The sequence below is a fragment of the Pongo pygmaeus genome, chromosome 18 (genome assembly GCF_028885625.2).
Source record: "Pongo pygmaeus isolate AG05252 chromosome 18, NHGRI_mPonPyg2-v2.0_pri, whole genome shotgun sequence".
NCBI classification, from domain to species: domain Eukaryota; kingdom Metazoa; phylum Chordata; class Mammalia; order Primates; family Hominidae; genus Pongo; species Pongo pygmaeus.
This window is the reverse complement of record NC_072391.2, coordinates 84,271,237-84,279,096: the sequence shown is the minus strand read 5'-3', so window position 1 is coordinate 84,279,096 and position 7,860 is coordinate 84,271,237. Positions and strand designations below refer to the sequence as shown.

At 50.3% G+C, this 7,860-nt stretch overlaps 1 protein-coding gene across 2 annotated transcripts in view; it reads left to right on the top strand.

Annotated features, from left to right (window-relative positions):
* The first annotated feature begins 381 nt into the window (after positions 1-381).
* The window catches only part of MTHFSD (methenyltetrahydrofolate synthetase domain containing), a 465,469-nt gene continuing 457,990 nt past the window's right edge, over positions 382-7,860 (top strand). The window contains exon 1 of one of the 2 annotated variants that reach the window (XM_063654164.1): positions 382-388. The gene's annotated coding sequence lies outside the window, so the exon portion shown is untranslated. The remainder of the gene's footprint in view (positions 389-7,860) is intronic. The other variant, XM_063654163.1, reaches the window with a different exon arrangement.

Below are 7,860 nucleotides of genomic sequence, written 5' to 3'. Positions count from 1 at the left end.
CTCTCATTCTTGTTTTTCAGATTCGGGTACTGAAGCTCAAGGGCAGGGTGCTGTGGCAAAGGATGCCCCTTCCCTCATGGGGCTTCTCTGTTTTCCCATCTGTAAATTGGGTGTAAGAATGGTAGCCGCATCATAGACCTATTAGGCAAATTCTAGGGAGCTGAGTCCTGCAAACAGGTGCCTGGCACACAGTGGGTGCTCAGTAAATAGGACCTGCCAGGAGCTATTGTGGGGCAGCAGGATAAGCAGAGGCTGCGCAGAGTAGGGGCCAGTGAGGAAGGCCCTGCTCCAGACACTGGAATCCGGGCTGCATCCAGACCCAGCTGAGGTATTGCCCAGGCTTCGGGGCACAGCTTCTCTGGGGACAGCTCGAGACTGCCGAGGGCAGAGCTCGCTGCAGCGATGGCCAACATGGGGAGAGGGGTGTGCAGTCTCCAGGGCCCTGACCCGGGAACAGGCATCTTTCTCAGCAAACACCAAGTTCAAAAGTTCAAGCCCACGGATCTCCAGAAGACAGAGCCCACAGATTCAGCCTCCGTGCGAGCAGCCTGTCTGGCTCCCGGATTCTGGCAGCAGCAAATGTCACCTTCTTTTCTGAGGGCGATTGATCTGGGAGTGGCCTGTTGGGAGTATTTTACTCTCGTGGTTCAGCATTGTGTTAGTAACTGATGGAAAGAAAACAAGATTTAAGAAACATTCCCAGAGTGGCCTACGCTCATATGAAGTCAGACCTTTCCCTCTGAGCACACACACAGCCAACAGCACACCTACACGTTTTAAAAACAAAAGTGGGGTTATTCCGAAATTTGATATTGACCCTTAAAAGAAGTGGGCATTGGTCAGTGCGCACAGTCATCCAGTATTTATTGAGCTGCTACTGTGTACCAGGCATGGTTCTAGGACCCGGGATACAGCGGTCAACACCCAGATTCTCCCTCCTGGAGCTCCCAGGCTGGGAATCCTCATCCTCAATGAATGTAAAGAATCCAGTGTGTGGAGACACCATACCAGGGTATTCTTGTTTTTTAATGAACACACGTCTTCTGAAAATTAGGACCATGGCTGCAGAACAGGGTCTAGGGAGCTGTCTCCACAAGGCACCGGGGCTCCTGCTAAGCTGCAGATTCTGGCCTGGTGGTCTGAAGTGGGAACGGCGTTTCCTGCAGGCTGCCTGGAACTCTGGTGCATGACCACCGGGTTGTGGACCTGATCACCTCTTCAGGGCTGGAAAGGGCACACCCACCTGTCCGTGTGTCAAAGACAATGTTAGAGTTTTTCATGGGATCCTTACAATATTAAATAATAATAAATAATGTTAAATCCCCGGCTGTCACGAATATGTATATTTATAATGCATTTCAAAGAAACGAATCACCCAGATGAAACCTAAACTAAGAAAAGGGCCCGAAGCCAAAACACGCCGAGTGACAACGTGTGCCCAGAAGTGTGCGGGAGCCGTGGGAAGCACAGCGTGGTCCACCCTGGAGACTCAGACCCGAGGGCGGCCGTCATCCACTCGCCAACACACCCACTGAGCACCTACTGTGTGCCCGGCACTGTCAGGTCCTCGGACCCAGCGGCAGGCAAGTGGTCACTTTGGACAGTGAGCCGCCAGCTGCTGCCCAGTAGCAGGAGGTCACAGCAAGGTGGCACACCCCCTTAGGTCTTGTCCGACCCTGCAAGGGGTTTCAGCCCTGCAGCCGCCCCAGGCCCACTGTTGTCTTCTTGCTACGAGAAGAGCAAGAAGAGGTGTGCATGGAAAAACTGCCTGTGCCGGGAAGCCCAGGGCCTCACGCTGAGAGCAGGAGGCAGAGCTTGGAGGCCCAGTGCCCCCACACCTTGAAGAAGCAAGTGCGATGCTGTGGCCAGTCTCCTGCAGGCCTGTTGTCTGCCACGTTCTCAGAGTTTCCAGAGGCTGTTCAGAAAACCTTTGGGGCAAGGGCAAGGCTGGGCCACCCGCAGCCGCCCGTTCCCTCAGGAACCAGCCCACATTCCAAGGGCAGGGGGCCTTTCTGCCCGGGGATTTACTGCCCGAGCAATTTGTAAGTAATTAGCCACCATGCCGTGATTAGAAGCTTGCATAATTATGGCAGGTAATTGCCCCTTCACCCAGTGGAACCATCCCTCCAACTAGCACAGAATGTCCTTTCAAGCCAGTGACGGTTGCCCTGGAGGCCCTTGGAGGGAGGTGGCCACACCCTGGTTTTTCAGCCACTCTTGGTGACGGCCCACTGGGGTGTCATCCAGTGGGTGCCAGGCTCTGACGGCTGCTCAGCCCTCCCTGGATCGCTTCCAGATGTGGTCATCGGACATTCCTCCACTTCTATAAATAGTCACCCAGCTCGGGCGCCGTCAGCAGAGACAGACAGGTCCGTGGCCCAGCAGGGCACAGCCTGGGGGTCTTGGAAACGCTGCTCTCCACTTCCATTTCTCCTCCTCTTTCCTGCTTTTCAGGGCAGGCCCAGGCACTGGATGGCTCTGGCGGGAACGCTGGGTGGGGTGAACATCCCAGTGGCTTTTACAGGTCGGGGGCTTCCCCAAAGTGCTCCTAGCTGACAATTAGTGTGCTCTGGGAAGACAGCCCATCAGAAGTGGCAATATGGATGCGGGACCCAAGTTCAGGGGAGTCTGAGCAATAGGAGGTTTGAGATGGAGACTTTTCCTTTCTGGCCACTTTCTGCTTTGCTTTCTGGGCCATATTTTAAAGGCAGCCAAGGTCAGGGGTGGCCCATGTGCCAAAGATCAGCTCTGGAACCTGTTTTCATGAAAATTGTTCAACATGGATGGTTTTTCCTCATTTTCTGGCAGTGGCTGGACTGAGCCCTGCACAGAGCTAGGGGTGGCCCAGAGGACTCTAGGCCGCCTTCCCCTGCCCCCATCAGATGCGTGGATCTATAAACACGTCAGGACAGTTGTAAAAGAGATGGATTCTGCATCCCAATGATACTCCCATCGGTCTGTCGCCAGATAATTCACGACTGGCTTTTATGATCAAGTTCCCTGGGTGTGCATCCACGCCGGACGACCCAGGGCCCAGGGCACAGCTTGGAGCCAGACTGTCCCGCTCAGACCCTGGCTCTGCCCTCACTTGCTCCCTGAACTGCAGCAAATTACTCAGTATCTCTGTGCCTCAATTTCCCCAACCAATAGAAGGAGGATAAAAAGCAGAATGTTTATAAGTGGAGTTGATAATGGTAGGTGCATAGCAAGCCCCTCGGAATTCCTGTTTCTTGTTCTTGGTAAGGTGATGGAAACGTAGACTCCTCAAGTCCGTGCACACCAGTCCATTAACCTGTACTTGTTCATATTCTGCGCTTGAGGTGAGGGTTCCAGGAGGAACCCTCAGGCTTAAATGGATAATGATATATGTTATCTTGTTTGATTTGCATAACGTCCAAAAGCTGAGTATTATCAGTACAATTTTATAGATAAGGAATCTGTTAAGTGAGAGAAGGTGAGCCCCTTGATGAAGGCAGGGTTGCAATCAAACCCAGATCTGAGTCCATAGCCCTCAACCTCACCTCAACTCCCAGCCTCCACCCTCAGCTTCCACCCCTCAAGTTCTACCTCCAGCCTCCACCTCCAAACTCCCCAGCCTTCACTCCAAGCCTCCACTCTCAGTCTCCTTCCAGCCTCTACCCCAGCCTCCACCTCCAATCTCTCCCAGCCTCTACTCTCAGCCTCCTCCCAGCCTCCACCTCCAATCTCTTCCAGCCTCCACTGTCAGCCTCCTCCCAGCCTTCACCCCCAGCCTCCACTCTGTCTCCACCCAGCCTTCACCCCAGCCTCTCCCACCCAGCCTGCACCCCCAGCTTTCCTCCCCTAGCCTCCACTCTCAGCCTCTCCTTTAGGTTCTACCCCCGAAATTTTACTCCCAGGCTTTACCCTTAGGTTTACCTCAGCCTGTACCTCAGCCTCAACAAACTTTTTTTTTGAGATGGGGTCTCACTCTGTTGCCCAGGCTGGCATGCAGTGGTGTGATCATGGCTCACTGCAGCCCCGACCTCCCCATGCTCAGGTAATCCTCCCACCTCAGCCTGCTGAGTAGCTAGGACTACAGGTGCATGTCACCATGCCCGGCTAAGTTTTGTGATTTTTTTGTAGAGGTGGGATTTCACCATGTTGCCCAGGCTGGTCTTGAACTCCTGAGCTCAAGCAATCCTTCTGCCTTGGCCTCCCAAAGTGCTGGGATTGCAGGAGTGAGCCGCCACGCTGGGCCTCAACAAACTCTTGAGAAGTCCAGTCCTGACCTGTGCTTGTGTACAGGCTGCCACAAATATTAGTTCCAAATTTTAAGTTGCGAGAAACGTGTATGTAACACCAAAGAGAAAAGACACAGGTCTTACCCAGATGTGATGCAGACGGAGGGCGACGTGGAGAACCCATGTCTCACCTCTGCAGCTGCTCTGGTGCAAACTCATGTCCATCAAAGGCTGCAGAAGCGCTCTGTGTGCTGACATGGAGGCTCCCAGACCAGGCTGCTGAGTGGAAAAGCACAGTAATGAAGAGTAGGTGAGTGCGCCACAAGTATTAGCTTGAGAAGGAGAGGGGGGCTGCACGTTGACCGGGCTGGGAGCTGTGTGCACAGCTTCACCTGAGGAAGCCAGGAGGTGGGGGACAGAAGGGGATAAAGTTTCTGAATCTAGACCTTTTAAATCATTTAGACTTCAGAATTGTGGAGATGCCTTTCCCACTAAAAATTATTAAAATTGGCTGGGTGCAGTGGCTTATGCCCGTAATCCCAGAACTTTGGGAGGCTGAGGTAGGCAGATCCGGTGAGGCCAGGAGTCTGAAACCAGCCTGGCCAACACGGTTAAACCCAGTCTTTACTAAAAATACAAAAATTAGCCGGGCATGGCGGTGGGCGCCTGTAATCACAGCTACTCGGGAGGCTGAGACAGGAGAATCGCTTGAACCAGGGAGGTGGAGGCTGCAGTGAGTCATGATCACACCACTGCACTCCAGCCTGGGTGGCAGAGCAAGACACTGTCTCCAAAGAAAAAAAAATTATTAAAATCGTTTCAATCCTTTGTTATCTAATATCCATTTTAGGATAAGCCTGGTCTTTAATTTTTACTGAGTCACATGCAGTGGGGAGCACGCACCCCAGGGCCATGCAGAGGCTTTTCCAGCATCCCCCCCCAGCCCCCCGCCCCATGCAGCTGTCACCCAGGGCAGTGCATGCGCGGCGCTTCCCCAGCGGACACCCTCAGTGGACGCCGCCCATTCCATGGGAGGTGCTTCCATCTGATTCTGCCATTATAGATCAGCCTCACTGTTTCTTTCTTCTTTCTTTTTTTTTGAGATGGAGTCTTGCTCTGTTGCCCAGGCTGGAGTGCAGTGGCGCAATCTTGGCTCACTGCAAGCTGCGCCTCCTGGGTTCAAGCCATTCTCCTGCTTCAGCCTCCCGAGTAGCTGGGACTACCGGCGCCCGCCACCATGCCCGGCTAATTTTTTTTGTATATTTAGTAGAGACGGGGTTTTACTGTGTTAGCCAGGATGGTCTCAATCTCCCGACCTCGTGACCCACCGGCCTCAACCTCCCAAAGTGCTGGGATTACAGGCGTGAGCCACCGCGCCCAGCCACCAGCCTCGCGGTTTCTTGACTTGGATGTAGCGGGGCTGTATGAAATGCTCTCTTCTTTCTCAGCCGAAGGAGTGGTCCATCCACACCGTTGTTTCTAGCGGGTACAGAGATTTTAAACAACTTGAGGGGCTCTCTTTACTGCTTGGCTATTTGACATTTCCTTCCATGAAACTTCTAAGGAAAACACATTTAAAAGATTAAGCCAGGAGCGGTGGCTCATGCCTGTAATCCCAGCATTTTGGGACGCCAAGGCAGGTGGATCACTTGAGGTAAGGAGTTCAAGACCAGCCTGGTCAACATGGCAAAACCCCGTCTCTACTAGAAATACAAAAATTAGCTGGGCTTGGTGATGGGTGCCCATAATCGCAGCTACTTGGGGGGTTGAGGCAGGAGAATCACTTGAATCCGGGAGGCAGAGGTTGCAGTGAGGTGAGATCACACCATTGCACTCCAGCCTGAGTGACATAGTGAAACTCTGTCTAAAAAAAAAATAAAAAATAAAAATAAAAAATAAATAAATACAACATGTCCATGTGTCAGGAACAATATTAGTTTTTCATGTGATCCTTATAAAATTAAATAATATTAATAAATAATGTTAAATCCCCTGCTGTCATGAATATGTATATTTATAATTCATTTCAAAGAAATGAATTACCCAGATGAACCCTAAACTAAGAAAAGGGCACAAAACCAAAACTCACTGAGTAACAGTGTGTGCCCAGAAGTGTGCAGGAGCTGTGGGAAGCACAGCGTGGTCCACCCTGGAGACTCAGACCTGAGAGCAGCCGTCATCCACTTGCCAACACACTTACTGAGCACCTACTGTGTGCCCGGCACTGTCAGGTCCTCAGACCCAGTGGCAGGCAAGTGGTCACTTTGGACAGTGAGCCACCAGCTGCTGCCCAGTAGCAGGAGGTCACAGCGAGGTGGCACACCCCCTTAGGTCTTGTCCGACCTTGCAAGGGGTTTCAGCTCTGCAGCCGCCCCAAGCCCACTGTTGTCTCCTTGCTATAAAGCTTCTCTTCTGCCTCTTTCTGCAGCTCCAATAAATGCCTTGAAGCTTTCACAACAGTGTCAGTCATGGCTCCCCAGAGAAACGGAACCAATAGGAGGATCCCTATCTCTCTCTCCACATCCATCTATCCATGTATCTATCTATCTTCTATCTACCCATCTATCATCTATCTTTTATCCATCAGTCTTCTATCTATATATCTATCCATGTATCCACCTATCTATCCATTATCCATCTATCAATCTATTCGTCTATGATCTATCTTCTATCTATCCATCTATTTATTCATCTTCTATCTTTCCATCCATCAGTCTATCCATCTATCATCCATCCATCAATCTATCTCTCGATCTATCCATCCATCAAACTACCCATCAATCTTTACAACCATATCTATCTATCTATCTATCTATCTATCTATCTATCTGTCTATCTTCTTCTCTCTTCCTACCTATCTATTCATAATCCGTTATCTATCTCTCTATCCAACCATCCATCTGCCCATCCATCCATCAATCTATTCATCTATCTATCATCCATCCAATTACCTATAAATCAATCAATCGATTCATCCTTTTTCTTTCTGCCTACCCATCCATCTATCTGTCTATCTATCTATCTATCTATCATCTATCTACCTATCCATCAGCCACCATCTGTCATCCATTAGTTTCTCTTTCTCCCCCCACTTTATCTCTATCTTACTCTGTTATTTTTATCTATCTCTTGTGAAAGGAAAATAAATATTGGGTTCCCAAAATCACCGAGCTAAAAGGGAAAGTCAAGCTGGGAACTGCTTCGGGCAAACTTGCCTCTCATTCTATTAAAAGTCACCCCTTTCCTCACTGACATAAATACATATCTGACTGCCTCCTTTGGAAAGGCTGATCAGAAACTCAGTAGAATGCAACCATTTGTCTCTCATCCACCTATGACCTGGAAGCCCCCTCCCACTGCCTTTCCGGACCAAACCAATTTGTATCTTACATATATTGATTGATGTCTCATGTCTCCCTAAAATGTATAAAACCAGGCTGTGTCCCGACCACCTTGGGTACACGTCGTCAGGACCTCCTGAGGCTGTGTCATGGACGCGCATCCTCAACGTGGGCAAAATAAATTTTCTAAATTAACTGAGACCTGTCTCAGATATATGGGGTTCACACTCTGTAGGATATATACAAATCTATACGTAAATATAAATTTATTTGTTTATTCATTTATGTAAAGGAATTGGCTGATGTGATTGTAGAGG